This window comes from Hemicordylus capensis, chromosome 8, assembly GCF_027244095.1.
Source record: "Hemicordylus capensis ecotype Gifberg chromosome 8, rHemCap1.1.pri, whole genome shotgun sequence".
Classification (NCBI taxonomy): Eukaryota; Metazoa; Chordata; class Lepidosauria; order Squamata; family Cordylidae; genus Hemicordylus; species Hemicordylus capensis.
The window spans coordinates 19,864,516-19,887,567 of record NC_069664.1 but is presented as its reverse complement, the minus strand read 5'-3'; the positions used below and the strand labels follow the sequence as shown (position 1 = coordinate 19,887,567).

Here is a 23,052-nt window from a genome sequence, read left to right as displayed (position 1 = left end):
TCATTCCAGAGCGCGCGGCCCGGAGGCGACTTGCAAGGTCCGACCCCTGACCTCCGAAGACGTAGCCCCCGTGGGCTGGAATGCGTTGCCATGGCAACCCACGCTGGGCTTGGATTTCACCAGCACCACCAGCACCCACCAGCACCACTTATCAAGGGGACCGTTTCTGTTTGGGCAGCTAAGGGAGCAGCAGCCTGGGCGTGTAACTGGAGCCCCAGCTGGAATGAAAGTAATGGCCTGGCTTGTTTAAGATGTTTGATGGATGGGGAACCCCTTGAGGGGGGGGAGCGGGAGGGGGGGAGAGAAGGCCCAATTTCGGGCGTCGGTGCTAAAAGCAGAAGGGGCCACCTGTTGCCCGGTTGCTTTCAGACCCAGAAACTACATTGAAGTCCCTCCTGGGTTGTTTTGTGGGCTGTCGGGTGGTTAGCAGCAAACGGGAGAGTCCTGTCGGGCTGTTTGCTTAGCTTGGAGTCCTTTCTGCTTGCTGCTTGGTTTCCCCTTTCAAGTGGCAACTGAGGTTGTGTTGTGGGGATTGTGGGCAAACATGGGGCCCGATAAAGAGGAAGCTGCCTCCGAGCCTCAGCATGGGGGAAGGAACTGAACGGACAGGCAGGCCGCAGCCAGTGGCTCCTCGGATTTCTCCTTCGGACCTTCCCAGACAATGAGTGGTTTATTATTCTTTAGTATAGCAGCGTAACATGCACTGCCGCTGCGAAACTGACACCAGAAGCCCCAGATCGATCCTGCCCATTCCATGAGTGCCACTATGGACACTTAGATCAGCTTTTACTGGTCAATGACCGAAATAAGATCTACCTACCTACCAAGATTAGTGGGGAAATGGATTGACTAGCAAGCCAGAGGTTGCCGATTCGAATCCCCGATGGTATGTTTCCCAGACTATGGGAAACACCTCTATTGGGCAGCAGCGGTATAGGAAGATGCTGGAAAGCATCATCTCATATTGCACGGAAGGAGGCAATGGTCAACCCCTCTTGTATTTTTCCAAAAGAAAACCACAGGGCTCTGTGGTCGCCAGAAGTCGAAATCGACTTGACGTCACACTTTACTTTGTACTCAGGAAGAGAATATACCATATGGAGGAGAACTGGCCTTATGGTAAAGGTGAAGTGTGCCGTCAAGTTGATTTCGACTCCTGGCGCCCGCAGAGCCCTGTGGTTTTCTTTTGGTAGAATACAGGAGGGGTTTAGCATTGCCTCCTCCCACGCAGTATGAGGTGATGCCTTTCAGCATCTTCCTATACCGCTGCTGCCCAATATAATACCAGCAGGGATTCGTACCAGCAACCTTCTGCTTGTTAGTCAAGCATTTCCCAGGTGCGCCACTTAAGGTGACCATATGGTAGTGAGCATGAATTGTCCCCTCTGCTAAGCAGGGTCTGTCCTGGTGTGCATTTGGATGGGTGACTCCAAGTGAGCACTATAACACATTCCCCTTAGTGGACGGGGAATGGATCTTCAGTAGAAGAGGATCTGCTTTAGATGCAGAAGGTCCCAGGCTCACTCCCTGGCAGCATCTCCAGGTAGGGCTGGGAGAGACTCCTGCCTGAAACCTTGGAGAGTCGCTGCCAGACAGTGTGGGCAGCACTAAACGAGATGGACTGACTCGGTAAAAGGCAGCTTCCTTTGTCCCTTAATTCCGTATATTTCAGTCGCTGGCTTGCACGGTGATTAAAAATAGGTGCTGCCTCTACGAATTCGCTTCCTTGGGAGGGAAGGTTCACACATGCCCTGCTGAAGCTTCCGTCTGCCTTCCTTCGGCCTCTAGGATGCCATGGGAAAAGTCGGCGTATTCCATGGGAACCTTGGCATAAAGCCCGTTCCCCCAGCGTTGTGTCCTGAGTGCCGGGACCTGCTCCCCGCGAAGTGGGGAGTGTGGGGAGCTGTCATCCTGCAGAAGCCACTTGGCAGGTCCGCCTGCAAACGTCGGCAGGCGTGGGCATCTCGCCGGGCCGGCCCGCGGGATTTGCATACATCAAAGAGGGGGACAAGGGGCCTGCCATGCATTTGTCAGCCCGCGTTAAGGGATGATACAGGCCACCGCCATTGTCTGCCCTTTAAGCTAGCCCTGAAAAGATCCACTTTCCATATCTGAAATAATTTCTCCCTGGGTTATTAAGAGGCGAGGTGGCGGCCGCTCACCGCGGAGTCTCCAGCTGTGTAGCCAATAGGACGTTCATAGCCATTCGCAGGCAGGGAGGCCCCTTTCTGAGAAGGTGGGGTTTTCCTGTGGGAAGAAAGGTTTGCCAGGGAATGTGTGTGAGAGAGAGAGAGAGAGAGAAAGAGGGGCTGGAGGGAAAGGAGGACTCTAGACCTAGTGGCATGAGTGTCTGGAGGGGGGCAAGAGGAGGCACTCCCCCCCACACACACACACATTGAGCCAGTTCCCATTTAATTCAATGGGGCACACTCCCAGGGATGTGGGCATATTTATTTATTATTTCACATTTATATCCCGCTCTTCCTCCCTGGAGCCCATAGTGTTCTAAATGGTTATGTTTATCCTCACAACAACCCTGTGAGGTAGGCTGGACTGAGAGATGTGTGACTGGCCCAGAGTCACCCAGTGAGTTTCTTGTCTGAGTGGGGATTTGAACTCGGGTCCTAGTCCAACACTCTTAACCACTACACCACACTGGGTATAGGATTGCTGGCTTTGCCACACACACACACACACACACACACACACACACCCCACCGGAAACAGTCCTGCAGATGCCCATGCCTAGTGGTCTCTCTGTGGGGCTGATGCACATAAGCAACACCAGCCAGGTTCCTAGGCCTCAATCACGTAGCCCTAATTTCAGAGACTGATGCAATGGAAATGGGCATAGCTCAGTCGTAGAGCATCAGTGCTCAGCGTGAGGCCCGCTCTGGGTACGAAGACTTTTCCTCTTCCTCCATTCAGGAGTTCTTCATATCTGATCACTTGCTCATATCAACCTCATATCTGATCACTTCCTCCCCTTCCTATATTGCTTTCCCCTCACAGATAATAAAAAATCGGGAGAGTACACAGCTCCCGAATTTGGGTAGAACACCATTGAGGGGGTGAATTGCTTTATTGATTTGCATTCTTTAATGTTTCATCCCCTCAGTGTGATGCGTAATCCTTTGGCTGACGCTATTCGAGGACTCTATTACAGAGCCTGACCACATGTCATGGAAAAGAATTAGTTTGTGCAACTAAATACCTTCCTGGCCTTCAGACCACTGTCTGGAGAATAGGTGGCCCCTGAGGATACTAAAATAAATGGATAGAATAAACACTTAAAAGGCACAAAATAAGAGCAGTCTCTTAAATAAAATACTGCTATAATATTGTGGTTATAAAGGCTGGCCATCTAGCGTTGCCGATGTTAGTCGGATCTATGGTTCTCAGTTCTGCCTGAAGCTATTCCTAGAGGTATAGGGGTTTTCTTTTCCCCCTTGGAGATAAAGCCCTCCGCAGCTTGGGACCGAGGTGCCTGTTGGACGGCCCATCTGAACCTGCCAGGGCTCCCCGTTCTGCAGCTCAGGCCCTGCGCATAGCCCCCGCCATTGACTCAGATCTGATTAGTGAGGCTCAGCAACGGGGCCTTTTCAGTGGTGGCCCCTCCACTTCAAACTTCACCTTGCTCCCTCCCTCAGAGTTTTTGAGAAACACTTGAAGACTCATCTTTTTAGAGAGGCATCTTAGTTTGCATTCTCCGTTCCTAATAGGTTTTTTACTTCATAAATCTGGTTTTCATTGGGTCTGGTTTTAAATGTTATTAATTTTATATTGTTTCATTAGTTTTATTATCTTCGTGAGCTGCTCCAAGCAATAGTGCACTGGAGGGACAGGATACAAAAAGATGTTCTTTGGAGGCCCAATCCCAAGTGCCCCTGCCAAGTGAGAGAGAAAGGGCCTTTTTGATGGTTCGTTTGGTGATCTCATTACCTTGTTCTTTTAGACACCAGATGGAGACCTTTTTTGTTCACTCGGGCTTTTAAAAACTGGGTTTTTTTAAAAAAAAGTTATAAAATTGTATTTTATTTTGTATTTTCTATTTTCTTGTTCATCTTGTTCTATGCATTTTTACTGGATTTTTTTTTTTTAAACTGTTGTGTTCTTGTGAGCCACCCAAAGAACAATTTGTTATGGGGCAGCTACCAAATACTTGGTGGTTGTTTGTTGTTGTTAAAAATCAAAATTTGGTATTTTGGAGCCCTCCCCGCAAAAGGAAAATAACTCTTAAAGATTAACACAGCTACTACTGCTTTGGCATCGATCACTACTGTTGCTACTACTACTGTGCTACACAACAATAAATATTTATATACCACTTTTCGACTAAAGTTCTAAAGCAGTTTACATAGAAAAATCAATAAAGTGGCTTGCAAGACTCCCCTGCTAACTGAGCAAAGAGGCACCTTTTTAAAGTGATGATTCTCTTTATTGAACAGGCGGGGAGCAACTGGCCCTATCCATCCCCAGCACAGCATCCCTCCAGTGGCTGCTGGTGGTGTTGATCTTATGTTTCTTTTGTAGATTGTGAGCCTTTAGGGGACAGGGAGCCATTTCATTTATTTAGTTATATCTATGTAAACCGCTTTGGGAAATTTGTTTGAAAGCGGTATGTAAATATTTGTCGTATTCATATGTGTATGTTTGTGATTGCTATAACAGACTCACATAGCTATCCCTCTAAGGGGGGAGGGATACAGTTAATGCTGCAGGCCCTTGTGAAAATCGCACTAAAATATTTCTAATCTGTCAGCATCGGGCCATAATACAAGCCCACGCTTCGAAATGGATGAGCTCGTTTTATTGCATTATGGCCATTTTTTAAGGTTTGGGGTCAATGATAAGCAAAGCCGAATCCCATCTCCCAGTCCCTAATTGAATTACTCTGCAATCTCCAATATCAGGTTTCCCTCCACAACCAGCTGTTGTTCCCATTGGGTCTGAGGTTGAGAGAGAGACAATGGGAAGGAAGTGTGTGGGGGAGCAAAGGGGTTTATGAATCCGCCACTGTGGCAATCTGCAGAAATCTGCCTTGGCCAGAGCCATGGAGGGGACAAAGGGAAGTTAGCCCAGGTGTGAGGAGCTGGGGAGAAGCAGAAGCCTGAGGATGGAGCTTTGTTACCATGGGGACCAGGATGCAAACACTGCTCCCGGAGACCTGGATCCGGGGATGCTGCAAGAAAAGACCAGCTTCTTAAGGAACCGTTTGTGGAGCTGGGGACTGCTATAGCATGCCTATTGAATAAATATTTCTCTTTCAACACCATCCAGTGACACTTTCACTGTTTCTTTCCTTCCTAAACAAGCTGCTCTTTGCAGCTTTGTTTTCTGACTACTCCTTCGCTGTGTTCAAGCCAGTCTCCACAGCAATAGAAGGAAAGGGGTCAGAAAACCCTGCATGGGGCTGAGAGCTTACGACGAATATGACATATATTTATATACTGCTTTTCAACGAAAGTGCCCAAAGCAAAGAAAGAAAGAAAGAAAGAAAGAAAGAAAGAAAGAAAGAAAGAAAGAAGGAAGGAGAGAGAGAGAGAGAGAGAGAGAGAGAGAGAGAAAGAAAGAAAGAAAGAAAGAAAGAAAGAAAGAAAGAAAGAAAGAAAGAAAGAAAGAAAGAAAGAAGGCTCCCTGTCCCCAAAGGGCTCACAATTTTTAAAAGAAACATAGGATAGACACCAACAAGAGCCACTGGAGGGATGCTGTGCTGGGGACGGATAGGGCCAGTTGCTCTCCCCCTTCTCAATAAAGAGAATCACCACTTTTAAATGGTGCCTCTCTTTGCTCAGTTAGTAGGGGACAGCTTGACTCCACATGGCCATCCTTTTCCTGACATCTTTTCCTGTACCTTGCGGCATGACAGGCAGAAATTCAACAGATGACCCTTTCCCCAGCATGCAGCTGCAGCAACATGGGCTTGGTGTATAGGTCTTGAAAAACAGAGGAACCTCACCAGGGTGGGGGAGGCAATCCTTGTCCATTTGGATTCTTTCATCATTCAGTATGAAGCAACCAGTGTTCCCTCTAAAGGAGATTCACAGATGTTGTTGACTACAACTCCCAGAATCTCCAGCTGCAATGGCTTTTGCTTGGGGATTATGGGAGTTGTAGTCAACAACATCTGGGAATCCCTATTAGAGGAAACACTGGAGGCAACCACCTTTTTTTTCATCATAGGGCTTCTGAGCTGTTGACAGCTGTATCATGGCCAGAAGTTCAACAGATGCAGCTTCTTCTTTTGTGGAAAAGCAGCAATGGGGAAGCTGAACCTGTTGAATTTTTGCCATCTGGCAAACATGCTGCAGTAGCCTTGAAAGAAGAGAAGAAAGGTCACCGCTTTAGCCTAAGGCTGTACAACTTTAGTCCTCCATCGGTAGTTGAACTACCACTCCCATCATCCCCAGCCACAGTGACCAATAGTCCGTGATGATGGGAGTTGTAGTTCAAGGGCAGCTGAAGGGCCAAAGTTCTGAGCCAAAGCTCTGCCCTAAGGCCGTTTCCATATCTTTGCACAAAGGCACAATTCCAAAAATCTCAGTGATTTCGGGCAGCCACGCCATTTTCCGGAGGTGGTACAACTTTATTGCACATGCACAGCATTAGAATATTGGCCATTAACAATAATAGGAATAAAAAATAATAACTTACATACTGCAATTTAGCAAAGACCCGTGGTAATCTACTAGTAAAATTAACTTCTTGGATATTTGTCAGGATAAGCATTGAATCCTAACGGAAGGGAACTTTCTGGCCTGGGCCAGCTCCTCTAGAATGCAGAGTTCTCGCCTTTTTTAGTTATGGCTCTTTCATGTTAGTTAACGCTACCTTTTAACATTGTTAACATTTTCGGGTATTTCCTTCCATCAGCACTTGCTTAGACTATGTCTCATTTCTTTTATAACTTCTTACCCTCAGGGTTGCCACTTTCCATCCTTTGCGTCAGCCAGGAGGTGGATTATTGGGGAAAGTTTAATTAAAATTTGTTCAGCCATTTTACAGGCTTAAAAACGGTAACTTTTCCTACTGTTCAAAGAAGACCTGTCCAAGCTCTCCCACACACAATTAACTCAAAGACAGCAGAGCCTCACCCTCTATATAGCACTCCTTGAACACTTCATCCACAAGCAAAGTTTGGTACAATAGTCGCCATGGTAACAGCAATAATAATAAGAGGTCATGTGTAGGATCTTTCATGAATGAATATGGGTTTCGCAGAGTCCAGTCATGGAATGCTTGGGACGCTGGTGTATAACTAGGAGAGGGCAGTAGAAAGACCCACGGACTGGTCTGAGGGCATATGATGCAACCAGCTTGCTGAAGCTAAGCAGGTCTCGGTCTGGTCCATGCCTGGATGGGTGACTGCTGGGAACAGGCATGACCCAAAGTATTGTGGTCCCTGAGGCAACGTGGAAAATATTGCCGTGCCCCAAAGGAGCTGGTCTCGTGGTAGCAAGCATGAATTGTCTCCTTTGCTAAGCAGGGTCTGCCCTGGGTTGCATTTGAATGGGAGACTACGTGTGTGAGCTCTGTAAGATATTCCCCTTAGGAGATGTGGCCACTCTGGGAAGAACATCTGCCTGCTTGCATGCAGAAGGTTCCGAGTTCTCTCCCTGGCATCTCCCAATAGGACTCAGAGAGATTCCTGCCTGCAACCTTGGAGAAGTTGCTGCCAGGCAGTGTAGACAATACTGAGCTAGATAGACCAAGGGTCTGACTCTGTATATGGCCGCTTCCTAGGTTCTTCTGTTCCAAACACCTACCAGGGGTCAGCCAGCCCCCTTTCATCAACAAGCATTTACAGACTGCTTTCCAAACTATAGAAAAATGGAAAAAAAAATTCAGAGCAGTTTCCGGAGCAAATATATATGATGAGAAAAAGATTCCCTGTCTCAAATGGGTTCCCAGTTGGGGTGGGGAAGAAACTCAGGGCGAGAGCCGCTGGATAGATGCTGTGCTGGGCTGAATCGGGATCTACTCTCCCCTCCTAAACACCAAAGAGCCACCACTTTGAAAGATGCCTCTCCCCCCATTAAGCAGTGGTTAATGTAAACAGTTATTTGACTAAATGTCCCAGCCCCATTTTCAAGGCTTCAGAAGTGAGGGGCAACCTTCCACACCTTCTATAGCTACAGGGATAGCCGCTGGAGCTCTCGAGCTCTCGCCTCTTCATTTGTCTTTGGCAGTGCACGTTTCCGCCTTCCAAGGTAGCCACCCTTCTGGTTGTTTAACCATATTATCAAGAGGGCAACGCCCCTTTGACAGTAATTTCGCTCATTTGGAAAGCAGCAATCATGTCAAAGGTGCAGCTGTCACTTTCCCTGGGAGCTGGCATTCCCTAGCCCTTTGGTCCCACAAACCCCCTTCGGCGTCCCCCAGCTTTGAAGCAGGCAAGGCAGGAAATTAAGAACCGTCTTCAAACAAAACCTCTCGACTCCTCCAGGAATAGAAAGAGAGACAATTTCCTCACTGTCTCCTCTGCTTATGCTGGGGATCTGGGGATTTAGGCCCAGCAAAATAGGGCAGCCCCATCTCTCTGATGCTTCCACCGCGTCCCTACGCTCGAGAGCTCTCCTTAAGGGAGGAGTGCTGGTCTTGTGGTAGCAGGCATGAATGATCCTCGATTTCTTGAGATAAACGACCTCAGAACAGTGGGGCATATGCTGGTAACCTCCAGTCTGGATTACCGCAATGCACTCTATGTGGGGCTGCCTTTGTGTGTCGTCTGGAAACTTCAATTGGTACAGAATGCGGCAGCCAGGTTGGTTTCTGGGTCTTCTAGGAGAGACCACATTACTCCGGTTTTGAAAGATCGACACTGGCTGCCGGCTGCACCACTTAAAGTGGTGGCATAGGTTACCCAAAAAAGGCCACCTTAAGTGGCTCAGCAGGGAAATGCTTGACTGACAAGCAGAAGGTTGCCAGTTCCAATTCCTTCTGGTACTATATCGGGCAGCAGTGATATAGGAAGATGCTGAAAGGCATCATCTCAATACTGCGTGGGAGAAGGCAATGGTAAACCCCTCCTGTGTTCTACCAAAGAAAACCACAGGGCTCTGTGGGCGCCAGGAGTCAAAATCGACTTGACGGCACACTTTATTTTACTTTATTTACCCAAAAGGAAGAGGACCCTGAATTCAAGAAGAACCCTCCAAATTCTATCAAAAAACAGCCACAAGGTTTTAGGCAGCTGATGATTGGGTTGCCAGCAAGGCAGCAAGATGCTCATCTGCCCAGAGGCGCTCTTACCCCGGACTTCTGGGCTGAAGTCCGGGGCCTTCATGCCACCTGGGGCCCCCCAAATCCTCTTTAGTCTGTCCCGGGGTGTGTGGTTGCCACGCCACTGGCCCGCACTGTGCCAAGCAGCCCAGCCGGACCGTGACCTGTGCCGGGCATGACCTCTGCTTTAAAGACAGAGTGGGGTGGGGGGGGGATGGGAAAAGAAATATGTGGGATGGGAATATGTTAAGTTGCATGTTGAAATGTTCTTGCTAATGCATATTGTCATAGATAGATCTGTTTTATATTCTTACGTTGTGGTGAGTCCAGCTGCTGTTTGTGCCCTCAAGAACCCACATGTTAAAAATACTGCGTGTGCCACGGTGTGTGTGTGTGTGTGTGTGTAGGGGGGTGATGCCCAACTTGCAGCAAGTGGTGGTGGTGGGGCTCCAAAGTCCTTTAGGCCCAGGCTTCAAAATTACCTAGGTGCACCTCTGTGCTTTCCCCCCACATGTAAAAAGGGTAGACAGTTAACTCTTGTCTTTCCCTTCCCGGCAGGGGCCCGGCTTGTGAAACTGGACCAATCCAGGGGCAGTCGCCTAAGACGGTACGGTAAGTCCACCCTTCCCTGCTCCGTCCCCCGTCCCTCCCAATTGCCACTTAATTCCTTGTGTAAACTCTTCATGTAGCCCTCACGAGGCATGCTTCTGGTGACCCAGCCTGTCCGGGGCTCGCCTGAAGCCTCTGGCTGGTCCCCTGGGTAAGCCACTGCCTTGATCTCTTTCACCATAAGTGGGAACTGCTGATAATAATCTAACAGTAAGCATTTCGGGTCAAGGTTAGTGATATTATTATGGCAAAGCCTTCACACCCCTCCACTTGTTGTTACAGACGGGGGAAATGGAGAAGGATTGAGGCAAAGGAGGCCCCTTTCCTGACCTTGTGTAAACTGTGGGCTCTCAGGTCACGGCTGTGCAAACAGAATCGCACCCCCCCCCTTTTTTTTCTTCTTCTTCCTATTAATGCTGGTTTCGTTCAAGTGCAATTAGGTGCTTGGAATGGCCTGCCAAATATCTATCACTCCCTCAACGGTCTGTAAGCTTGGCAGCAGGTGGAGTTTCAAGGGAGGCATGGGGGGCAGCTATAGGTAAGGGGCCCACTCTGCAAGTCGCCAAGCCAGGGCTCAGATACGTGCATCCTGCAAAAGTGTGGTCTTTTCCCCATTTGGGATCTATACATTCTCTCCTGTGCAAATATGAATGAATCTTTATTACGGTCAATGACCCATAACAAAAGCAAGACAATACGTTTCACAAAATACAGAAAAGAGGGAAAAATCAGTGAACCAATCATTCCAATACCATTTACTCAGACAATTTAGATCTAATCTTGACTGCTGCTGCACAAAATTTAGCCGCATTCAGTGTTATACATTCACTACAGTCTGCTAACAGGAAAGAAATGTACCCATCCTCAGTTCTACCAGGGATATTCAATAAAAGAGGGGCAATCAGTTCAGAACGAATATCTTTATAGAATAAACAATATAACAAAACATGAGTCACCATTTCTGCACCTTGGCCACAAGGGCAAATCCGATTGTTAATAGGAATTTTCTTATACCTGCCCTTTACTACAGCTGATGATAATGCATTACATCATGGAAGGGAGCAGGCTCTTCTCTGGGACTTGGTATCTAAATTGAATATATATTGTGCAGGTTTTGGATAATTTGTAAAACTACCTAAGAAGTTACCTGCAGAAATACCTGTGCTAATAGCAGCAGTCAATTCCCACCTCCTCCTCCTCACGATCATCATCAACACTACTACTAGCATCATCATCATCATCATCATCATCATCATCATCATCATCAAAGTATTCAAAGTATTTTAATACAAACATACAATACAATCCTAACAAAGGAAACAAAGAGTAAGGAATACATCGTCATTCAATGTTGAATTCCAAAAAGTAATAAACAGAATCCATCACTGTACACATAGGTCAGATTTTAATACAGTTCTGATCTTCTAAAGTAAGTTAATTTTGCAAGCTGTGTGATGTCTCAAATATGTTTATATCAATCTGTTAATGAGGTTAGGTGTGGACATTTCCAGTCAGATGACAGACAGAGTCTTTCAGCTGACAACAAAACAAAAAACCAACTCTAAATCATCCGCTGGAACTCCCCCTTCGACATAACCGAAGAGGACTGTTTCTGGATCATATGCTAAGACAACATCATAATCATAAATAATCATCCGCGCCTCCAGAGCATGGTCCAAGAGCAGGGAATATTGCCACCTTGCTGAAGCTGATCAGGTCTTGGTATGGCCAATGCCTGGATAGGAGACCTTCATGTGCCACTGTGGGAATAGGGCTGTAGCTCAGTGGCAGAGCATCTGCTTTGCATGTAGAAGGTCCCAAGTTCAATCTCTGGCAGTGTCCCCAGGTAGGGTTTCTTGCCTGAAACCTTGGAGAGGTTTGCCAGTCAGTGTAGACAGTACTGAGCTAGATGGACCAGTGGTCTGACTCAGTAGAAGGCAGCTTCCTATGTCCCTAAGCCAGAAGTGCCCCTTTTGTTTAGAAGAAATATGTAGCTGCAGGAGGGCTTGATGTGGCTTGGGACTATAGTGTGTTATAAGGGACAGAAGATGGGTCTCCTTGCCAGAGAGGAGAGCTGGTCTGGTGGTAGCATGCATGACTTGTCCCCTTTGCTCAGCAGGGTCCACTCTGGTTGCCATTGAATGGGAGACTTGATGTGTGAGCATTGTAAGATATTCCCCTTAGGGGATGGGGCCGCTCTGGGAAGAGCAGAAGGTTCCAAGTTCCCTCCCTGGCAGCATCTCAAGATAGGGCTGAGAGAGATTCCTGCCTGCAACCTTGGAGAAGCTGCTGCCAGTCTGTGTAGACAATACTGATGAGCTAGATAGACCAAAGGTCTGACTCAGTATATGGCAGTTTCCTATCAGGGGCGTAATTATAATAGGCAAGGGGAGACAGTTGTCTGGGAGCCCACTGCCTTGGCCCCCAGAGGCAAGTCACATGACTGACTCCCCCAGCCACGCACCCACCCAGGCTTCCTTCAGTTGTATTCATCCTCCGAAATTGATGTGAGTCTTAAGACCTGGAGCTACCAGAACAGCATGTCTTTCTCCAATGCCAGGGATGACTCTGGCTGCTTCTGGGACAGGTGTCTTGATGGCAATTAGAATCCTCGGTCTGATGGAGTTGCCATTTCCCCTTGCAGTTCTGCTGGCTCCTGAGACACAGATATTCCTGAAGACAGCTGGTTTAATAAACTGAAATGGAACATAATTTTATTTCTGAACTGCCACTCAGTCTGCCACTTCTGTGGGCATTCAAAGATCCATTTTGCCCTGTGCTGAGACACACTTGCCCATTCACATGACCATGTATACCCAGGTCAGAGGCTGGACCCAGGTATACATGGCCATGTGAATGGGGTGCTTCTCTTCAACAGCAGGTGCACGCATTGCATATACCTCACCCCTGGCTCTTAATGCCAAGAAACATCCAAGATCTGAATAGCAAGCACCACCCGAGTTAATGAATCAGCTCAAATGGCAACCCTGCCCCCAGAACAACAACATTCCCTCTAATAGTCCCTCACTCTCTCAGCCAACTGGCCAGCCACACAGGATAAAAGTCTGACCGTGATGGATAAAGTCCAGCTGGACTCTCCATGCTTGGCTAATCACTGAAGGAACTGGCCCTCTTCATTTCCCACATGCCTGTTTTTTCTCCTCTTGTAAAAATCAGACTCTCTTTCCTCCCTCTGGGCCGGCTTCTCAGGCCCATCCAAGGAGGCACAAGGTTGAAAGCAGAATGGATCTGCCTTCTAAAGTAACAACTCCCATCTCTGGTTACTACAATGGGAAAAGGAGGAAACGTCCTTTATGCCTGACCTGGAAAGTGCCCAAAGCAAAACACAGTTCATTCCCTGCAAGCATCTCCTAATGAAAACAGTGCAAGCCCTGATGGAAGTGAATGTCTTCTTCCCAAGGAGAGATGTGCCATCTTTCCACAGCCTTTTTTCAGCATGACATTTAGGGGACTGGCTGGGTTCGGCGCTTCCATCTGTTCTCCGAGGGATGTCTCTATAAGTATACAGAGCTGGGATTCCCTCCTTCCTCTTTGAGTCAGCCTCATCTTCAATGGAAATTTGTGTTTGGGCTCTTCAGGTTCTCATCTGCCTTTTTGCTCTTGTTTTACCCAATTAGGCTCTGGAGGATGAAAGCATTAACCAGAGAAAAGTGTGTGTGTGGGGGGGGGATTATTGCTGTGAAATTTCGCTCCCCCCTTGAGAGCTGCCATATATAAGTTGCATGTCTCTCAACCAATCAATCTTCATCTCAGTCCTTGACCAGCAGGAATTAATATGGGGAGCAGGGGACACCTACACATATATTGGCCACATTCGCACGTAACGCGGAACCACAGGTCCCATTGACCCATGGTTCTGCTCCTCACCCCCACCCCGCGCTCCTGTCTGAATTCGGACATAATGGAGAGCAAGGAGCCTGCAGTCAGCGAGACTGCAGAGGGGGAGGGAGAACTGGCTGTGCGGGCTTCATTCTTGCATGAAAGACAACCCACACAGCCAATCATGGCCAGGGAGAGGGAGGAGCTTCCGGACAGAGAGAGAGAGGAGAGGGAATGAAGCCTGCAGCTCCAAATTCTGATGTAATGCAGGTGGTGTTGAACCTCGGGTTGCAGCAACAAAACTCACTACAACTCAAGGGTTCGAACTGGAGTTCCAAAGAGAAAATACAATAATGTCATATTTTCTTGTGCTGCAAGTCTTAAGATTTGGCAGCAGACATTATTGATGTCATTTGTTTTCTGTTGTTGTTGTTTTAAAGCCAGGAAATCAAAACAAATATGGAGCTATAAAGTCCGGGCTGGTCCAGTCCTATGAAAGGCAAGAGAGTTCTGCCAGGCGTGACTATGGAGTGCATTGTGTTTCTTTTCAGCCGCAATAAATTTTCGTCCCCAAGAGCTCTGGTGTGGTACGAAAGCAGCTGTGTTTTCTTAGGCACCAACAATTTGACTGATATGGTTTTTATTGCTACCACAGAAGCTGTTAGCACGTAAATGTTACATTAAAGTTTTATAGACCCTGCTGTCTCTTATATTAACCTTCATATATCTACGAAGGGCTTTCAAAGGTGACACCTCTTGAACCGAAAAGCCTGCTGACCGGCCAGAATGGCCCGCATGGCGAATATTTAAATGGCTGAAAAAGACAGAACTGATCAATCAAAGGATCCATAGCCTCCACCTCCATTTATTGGTTTGCTTGTTTGTTTGATTGATTGATTTCTATAAAGCCCTTCCAAAAATGGCTCAGGGCAGTTTACATTAAAACAAAACTGAAATCAATTAACTATTAAAATCAAAAACTGTAAAAACAACATAAAACCATTAACAATTAAAACACTTTTTAAAACCCCGGAACACCAGGCCAACCCTTTACGGTTTAAAAACAGTTCAAAAACTGGAAGGCCAAACAGATAGGTCTTAAGGGCTCTCCTGAAGGCCAGTAATGAACTCAGATTACGGATTTCTGCCGGGAGTGCATTCCACAGCCCAGGAGCGGCTACAGAGAAGGCCTGCCTCTGAGTCACCACCAGACATGTTGGTGATAACTGAAGACAGACCTCAATGTACAGTGACCTTAATGTACAGTAGGATCCCATTTGTGCCTCCATCTTCTGGCCCCGTCCCTCAAAGTCAACCCTAACCCAAGACTCAGTCACAATGCTATCAGATTGCATCAGCACAATGTAGGTAGCTGCCTTCTACTGAGTCAAGCCATTGGTCCATCCAGCTCAGTATTGTCTGCACTGACTGGCAGCAGCTCTCCAAGGTTTCAGATAGGAGTATCTCTGTACCTAGAGATGTCAAAGAGTGAATCTGGGACTTCCCAAATCCAAGCAGATGCTCTACCGCTGAACCACAGCCCCATCCCCTAAGAAGCATATCTCATAGCAGACAGTACTCCCATGTAGTTACCCATCCCTACATCACTTGGGGGCGGGGTACCTGTTGGACTGCATTCTCCCACATATGAATCTGCCAGGGCCCTCCGCTCATCATCTCAGGCCCTGCTCATGACCCCGCCACTAACAGAGATCTGGTTGGCGGGGACTAGAGACAGGGCCTTTTTGGTTGTGGCCCCTCGGCTTTGAAACACCCTCCCTGAAGAGCTTCGCCATGCCCCCTCCCTCAATGTTGTTGTTTTTTAAATCTTAAAACACACCTTTTTAAGGAGGCTTTTTAATGGTCCATTATTATTTTGTTATATCTGGTAGGTTCTTTCACTTCTTTAGCTTTTTATAATTTATAATAATTGTGGTTTCTAATCTGACTTTTAAAAAAAAATAGTTAATTTTATTACTTCTATTGTATCTGTATCTATCTTATTGTTGTGAGCCGGGGCGAGCAGTAGTGCACTGGAGGGGCGGGGTATAAATATTTTAAATAAATAAATAATAAATGATCCAAACGCAAACCAGGGCAAAACTTGCTTGCATGGTTTTAAAAGACACACGCATCTCCCAACACAGACCATTGGTGTTTTTGAGGAATATGAAATGGAAGTCACAAGGGACACCAGGACTATAAGCTCTCCTTGCATATACAGCAGTAGCCCAGATTTCAAGACAATGAAAAACTTGAATAAAGGGGGGAATTCATGCTTGTTACCACAAGACCAGCTCTCCGTCCTGGGCAACCAGCAAGTAATAATCTTCTTCACATTCCCACTGGACGTTTTGAAACCTTTCATTTCACAGTGTCCACTCAGACATGCTCTCGACAAAGAAGTCATGAAACGTAACACTCATTGTGGAAGCCTCATGAGGACATCAGCTGAGTGTTTGGGAAGCCGGCGGGGTTGGGGGTGGGGTGGGACGCTGGAGGGAGAACACAAAAATGGGCCTGACCCATTTACATTGTGCAAATGGGCAATCTTACTTAATTGTGTGATTTTTTAAAAATTGCAATATGCGTAGTAAATTTGGTAGTTCCCATTTATTTGTTTGTTTGTTTGTTTGTTTGATTGATTGATTTCTAGACTGTCCTAACAAAATAGCTCAGGGCGGTTCACAAATGCCACAAACAGTTAGAATCAATCAAAGATCGAAAACAAACATTTTAAAATACAATAAAGCAGCTAAAACCCGATACATTAAGAGCCCTTTAAAACAACTGAAAAACCCTGGAAGGCCAGGCCGAACAGCTAGGTCTTTAGGGCTCTCCTAAATGCCAATAAAGAATTCAAATTACTCAAATTTTTGTCTCATATACCAGATAGTTTAGAGGGATTTGTGTTTCTGATCTTCTCTCTGGCAAAAATTGATGTGTAGCCTCAATTATTGCTAAATTTTGTGTGATTAGTCCCCTGCTAACTGAGCAAAGAGGCACCTTTTTAAAGTGGTGATACTTTTCTGTTTATCAGGGGGAGAGCAACTGGCCCTGTCCAACCCCAGCACAGCATCCCTCCAGTGGCTGTTGCTGGCGTCTATCTTATGTTTCTTTGTAGACTGTTCGCCCTTTGGCCAGGGGTCCATCTTATTACTTTATTATTGTTTATTATACTTTATTAAACTGCTTGGGGAACTTTTGTTGAAAAGCGGTATATAAATATGCATTGTTTGTTGTTTGTTTGCTATTACACAGAAAGTTCATCAAACATTTGTACAAGCTCTCCCTGTTCGAGCAGATGGAGATTGTTAAGTAAACTAAGTTGTTTATGGTATTTAGGTTTATTTCATTGCAGATTGATTATTAGACTGTTAGTGTTTTAGAGACTGATAGAGATGACTGGATGGACGGTGATGGGTTTAATTGTGATGTACTGGTCACTTAATGGCGCAGCGGGAAATGACTTGCCTGGCAAGCATGAGGTTGCCAGTTTGAATCCCTGCAGGTATGTTTCCTAGACTATGGGAAACACCTATATTGGGCAGCAGTGATATAGGAAGGTGCTGAAAGGATTCATTTCATACTGCACAGGAGAAGGCAATAGTAAACCCCCTCCTGTATTCTACCAAAGAAAAACCACAAAGCTCTGTGGTCACCAGGAGTCGACACCAACTCCGACTCGACACCGACTCGATGGGACACTTTACCTTTACTGGTCAATGAATGGAATAAAGACCTGATTCTGATTCTGAATCTGTTGAAATTTCAAAGATCTCTTTCTCGGAGGTGGCAAAGCAATCTGTCCAGGACAAAGGCCATTTAGCTCAGGGGCTGGGTTTTGTGATTTATTTATTTTTAACGTGTGCAGAACAAGGGGATCTGTGGCCCTGAGGCAACCTGGAGGCAAGAATGGAGGCTGGAGGAGAGAGGCAAGCTGATTTGGGAGTGTGGACCCGCTCCCTTTGTTCCCCTTCCCCGGCTGCCCCCATGCTGATCCTTCTTTGGCAATTTGAAATTGATTATTTTGGTTTATGTGCGTGTGTAAAGCCCCGCCCCTCCGGCCAGCTAATTAAAAAGTGGCCTTGTTGAAGCAGCGTGCGTTGAAATGGCTAAAGATTGGCAGGCAGGGCCCAGCGACAACAAAATCATTAATTCCAACGTGACAGTGTTTCTTTAAGAGGCCCTCATGGTACAGGACGGGGGTCGGAGCGAGTTGATTATGGACTCCTGTTCTCATCAATCTCGCGCTCTGCGGGGAGGGAGCGGAAACACAGCCCCAGACGTCGGCTGGCCGCTTAGCTTTTGGCTGAGCTGGGGCTGAAGCTGTTTCTCAGGCTCCTCGTTTCTCCTGGGGGAGGAAGGGGGGGCGGAAGAGCTCGCTTGGGCCCTAAACCGCCGAGGGTAACGAAGAGCCGCGTTAGCCCACGGCAAGCCGGCTTTCGACATTCAAACCCTCCAGCCGGGACACTGCCGTTATTCACCCAGACTTGGGCCCGGTCCTGCCGGATTATCCCAGCCCAGGGTGTGAGATATCAAAGTTGGAGGAGCGAAGCAACGTCAGCTCTGCTTTGTGGGATTCACTCCCATGAATGCATGAAAGGCTCCCTGTACAAACTGCATTAGACGCGCTCCAAATGTTCATTCTTGATTGGTCACGCTCTGACCCGCAGCTGCATTCCCTGGCTGGAGGAGTGAAAGATGCACTGTGGCTTTGTTCTGCCCAAATCAGTGCTTGGAACCATGACAGGACTATCATATTACTGAAATGGAGGGTCATCTGGAGAAAAATGAACCTCGCCGGGACTTGGAGGGGCATGCCCCTCCCTGGCAGAACAAAACACCCCAGGCCCAGGTCGGTTTCCATCGAGAGGCATCCCGGGTGTAAAAAACAAGGATTGCGGAATGGAGCAGCAGCGTGGTCCAGGGAGGAGAGCTGCTTGGTGGTAGCAAGCATGGATTGTCCCCTTTGCTAAGGAGAGTCCACCCTGGTTTGCATTTGGATGGGGGACTACATGTGAGCGTTATAAGAGACAGTATCCCCCTTAGGCGATGGGGCCGCTCTGGGTAGAGCACCTGCATGCTTGCATTCAGAAGGTCCCCGGTTCCCTCCCTGTTATCTCCAAGATAGGGCTGGGAGAGACGGCTGCCTGCAACCTGGGAGAAGCCACTGTCAGTCTGTGTAGACAATACGGAGCTAGATGGACCAAAGTTCTGACTTGGTAGAAGGCAGCTTCCCATATTCCTCCTTCCAAAGGGCCGTAGGAATCCATGGAATTTCCAATTGGAAATGCAATGCATTCCATGGTCATTTGGCAGGAACCAGGGCTTTTCAGTAGGCATCCCCTTTCATTCATTTTAGTACATTCCCTGGAGCAGAGATTCTCCACCTTGGTTCCCCAGATGTTACTGGACTTCAGCTCCCATAATCCCCAGCCCCAGTGACCTTTGGCTGGGGATTATGGGAGTTGAAGTCCAACACTATCTGGAGACCCAAGGCTGAGAACCCATGCCCTAGAGAGCATCTGCATGCTTACATGCAGCTGGTTCCAAGTTCCCTCCCCGGCATCTTCAAGACAGGGCAGGGAGACACTCCTGCCTACAATCTTGGAGAAGCCGCTGCCAAGCTGGGCTGACAATACTGAGCTAGACAGACCAAGGGTCTGACTCAGTAAATGGCAGCTTCTTAGGTTCCTAGGTTCCATCCTGCTCCCCATCATATGTATGGCCTCCATACATCGCAATCCCATCAGCTAGGGGTGCACAACTCAGCTCCCCCAATCGGCCAGAACCAACCATGACTTGGTGTCTGGGAGCCGATGTCAGTTTTTAGTGCATTATTACCTTAAGATTAATTATTAAAAATATTAATAAAAGCAATTATTAGTTACTTGTGGATCTTTTCTGAATTCTGACAAGTGCTAGGCCTTCGAAAAAATCTGAATTCTGAACCTTTAAATAAAGCAACCATGTATGTAAGTACGGTTCATTCTGAGTGCAACATTTGACTTCCCTTAGCACAGAATTCTAAGTGTCTTGGTACAGGTTCCACCCTCGTCTTTAGCTAGGGATCAGTTTTACTCAATGCATATTTTATTGTATAAATTCTAGCTAAGGGCATCCGATATGCCGAAAACATGTCCTGCTACAATAGGTTTCCCCCTTTTTTTAACGTACAGAGGCTCTGTGAAGAAAGTCAACAGCAGAGCCTTTCATAATGGGGGGAAGCAACACCAGTTGACTTTCAGACTGGTGTTGAGAAGTTGTTGAGCTTCTGCTGGGGGAAATCTGTGTCCATTCTATGTTGCAGCAGTCCTAGTAGTAACTGGGAAAATCAGAATGGGATCAAGACATAAAAGAGAACACACACACATTTCAAGAGATGCATATACAGGAGTTTTCCCAGGAACAGGCAATGCTGCTGCCGTCTTCCCACAATGAGTGCTTTCTGCTGCAGGTTGAGTTTGATTAGAGCAGGTTGAATCTGGATACCAGCTGCTAGAAAGCCAAGGTGTCTAGTTACCCCCATAATCCCACTTTCCCACCAGGTAACAAAGCAGTTGGCATTGGAAGCGCTTCACAGGAAATCCAGTTTGGCTTGGACGAGCCAAAGGGTGAAAGTTGCCATCTGAGATCTAAACTTTTATGGGCACATTTCCAGGCTGAGGCACATCTGCCGATTCTCTGCGGAACTCTTCCAGAAGCCCATTCCGATCATCAGGAGACAAAGGGCCTCATTCACCTCTCAGTTTACACCAGTGCGACTGAGAGCCAGTCCTGTGGCAGCAAGCATGAATTGTCCCCTTTTGCTAAGCAGGGTCCACTTTGGTTTGCATTTGGATGGGAGGCTACATGTGGACGCTGTAAAATATTCCCTTTTGGGGATGGGGCTGTAGCTTAATGAAGAGCATCTAGGCTTCAGGTTCAATCCCTGGCATTTCCAGGTAGGGCCAGGAGAGATCCCCACCTGTAACCTTAGAGCCAGTCAGGGTAGACAATACTGAGCTAGAAGGACTAATGATCTGATTCGGTAGAAGGCAGTTTCCTGTGTTCCTATATTCACTTATCTTTTACATGTTGGATCCTGATCTCTTCCAAATTGCAGGATGTCTTGTAAACCTTCCTTTGCCACAGACCATATTGGTTCTAAAGAATGAGAAATATCCATTAATTAGGTTCACAGGATTTATTAGACCAACTTCTGTTTATAGAGGTATGCAAGCCTCCAAGGTACACAGACCTCTTGCAGCATCTGAGGCAAGGCGTCAAATGATGCTGTGCCACACAGCCCTGACAGGGGCCAGCCCCCTTTCAAAACAGATCCTTGATTGGGGATCAAGGGGATTTGATTTTGATTTGGTTATGGCATGCATTGTACCATATGGCTTGATATGATTCTGATCTTGGGCTGCAATCCTGCATACGTTTACGTGGGAGAAAGCTCCAGTGAGTGCTGTGGAACTTACTTCTAGGTCACTATCTAAATATATCTATTTCCAAAAGAGCTGGAAATGTTATAATCTTTATGGTCACAGAACTGGAGCACCTGTGGGTGAGAGGGAGGTACTGGGAGGTACTGGAGGTACTTGGGTAACCTGCAGATATGTCGGTTCCACAAAAAAATGAAGGCGGGGGGAACTTAAGCGGGAGACTGGCATCAATGGAGCAGAATGTTTGCAGACTCAGAGGGCACTTAACAGACAACCAGGTGGGCGGGGCCAATGGAACTCAGTGGCAAGGAGCGAGGAAGGAGGGCTTGGACAAAAAGAGTGGGAATTTTCTCATCTTGAAGAATACTCTCTCAAGACAGTCACAGTCCCTTCTGCTTCTTAGGGGGAAAGGTACCTTAAACTTTTACCATGTTCAGGTGTAGGCTCAGGTAACACATGCACATCAGGGGATATACTGCAACATTCTGTTGTGGGTCCATACTTGTGCATAGACTATTATAGTCTAGAGCTGTTAGAGGCAAAGAGGAGATGGAAAAGGCATGAGTGACATTTTATTTCTGATGAAGCCATTAATTTGCTTGGAGCAACTCTGTCCCCTGTAAAGTGAGAATAAATTGCCGCCTTGGCTACTGTGTGCGGCACATTGTAAGCTTGGAGAAAGGGCACAAGATGAGTCAGAATGTCATTCTCATTGACGACTGCATGTGCATGCCCATAAAAACAGGACATTCGTCATCTCCGCCTTTTGGCAGAAAGCCTGGCAAAAGCTTGGGATGGGTTATATGCTCAGGGCCATAAAGACTGCTAATCAAAGAAGAGCAATTTGTCACAGTGCCCTTCCATTTTCATGCACCGCCTCCCGCGAGCTCTGGAATCCGACATGGTGAAGGTGGCAATTCAACAGCTGACCAGTCTCATTTGGACATAACCGCTACATCTTAAATATTTAAGAAAATGGAAAGAATTCTTCCCAATTCAGATAGCTTCCTGAAGTTGCTATTAACCCTGTGGGAGAAAAATAAACCACAGGTATGATGCCTGCACGCAAGAAACTCCCAGTCAGACCATTGGTCCATCTAGCTCAGCTCTGTCTACACCAGGCCTGCTCAACTTTGTGCCCCCCCCCAAAAAAACTGGTTTTGGACTACAACTCCCATCATCCCCAGCCACCATGGCCAATAGCCAGGGATTATGGGAGTTGTAGGCCAACATCTGCAGGAGGGTCGAAGTTGAGTAGCCCTGGCCTACACTGACTGGCAGTATCTCTCCAGGATTTTAGGCAGGACTCTTTCCCAGCACAACCTAGAAAAGCCAGGGGTTGAATCAGAAACCTTCTGCATGCAGAGCAGATGCTGCTGAGCTAGGGACTGGTAGCAAGCAAGACTTGTCCCCTTAGCTAAGCAGGATCCACCCTGGTTGCATACGAATGGGAGACTAGAAGTGTGAGCACTGTAAGATATTCCCCATAGGGGATGGAGCTGCTCTGGGAAGAGCAGGTTTCAAGTTCCCTCCCTGGCAGCATCTCCAAAAGAGGGCTGAGAGAGTTTCCTGCCTGTAACCTGGGAGAAGCCACTGCCAGTCTGTGAAGACAATACTGAGCTAGATAGACCAATGGTCTGACAATATGACAGCTTCCTATATTCCTATGTTCCTATTCAGAATTAAGACTTATTCTAGTCCGTGGGGCCTACTCCCAGGTAAGCATGCATTGGATTGGACACACCATTTGCCATTTGGGAAAGCCACTTCAACTCATGTTTCCAACAGCCTGCAAAACTATTCCTTCTACACATTAGTAAACAAGGCAGTAAACTGAGTGCTTCACCATAAGGAGGGAGCCATCATGGGGAAAAGGAAGGAAAACCTCAGCTGCATAGAGCCAAGCTATGGTGTTCATTGCCCATCGACTGCTGGGAAAATGATAAGT

The 23,052-nt window shown here is 47.1% G+C and overlaps 1 protein-coding gene across 2 annotated transcripts in view; it reads left to right on the top strand.

Annotated features, from left to right (window-relative positions):
- The window catches only part of CDON (cell adhesion associated, oncogene regulated), a 129,217-nt gene that overhangs the window by 12,040 nt on the left and 94,125 nt on the right, over window positions 1-23,052 (top strand). The window contains exon 2 of one of the 2 annotated variants that reach the window (XM_053269657.1): window positions 9,781-9,829. The gene's annotated coding sequence lies outside the window, so the exon portion shown is untranslated. Of the gene's footprint in view, window positions 1-9,780; window positions 9,835-23,052 lie in introns of both variants that reach the window. The other variant, XM_053269656.1, reaches the window with a different exon arrangement.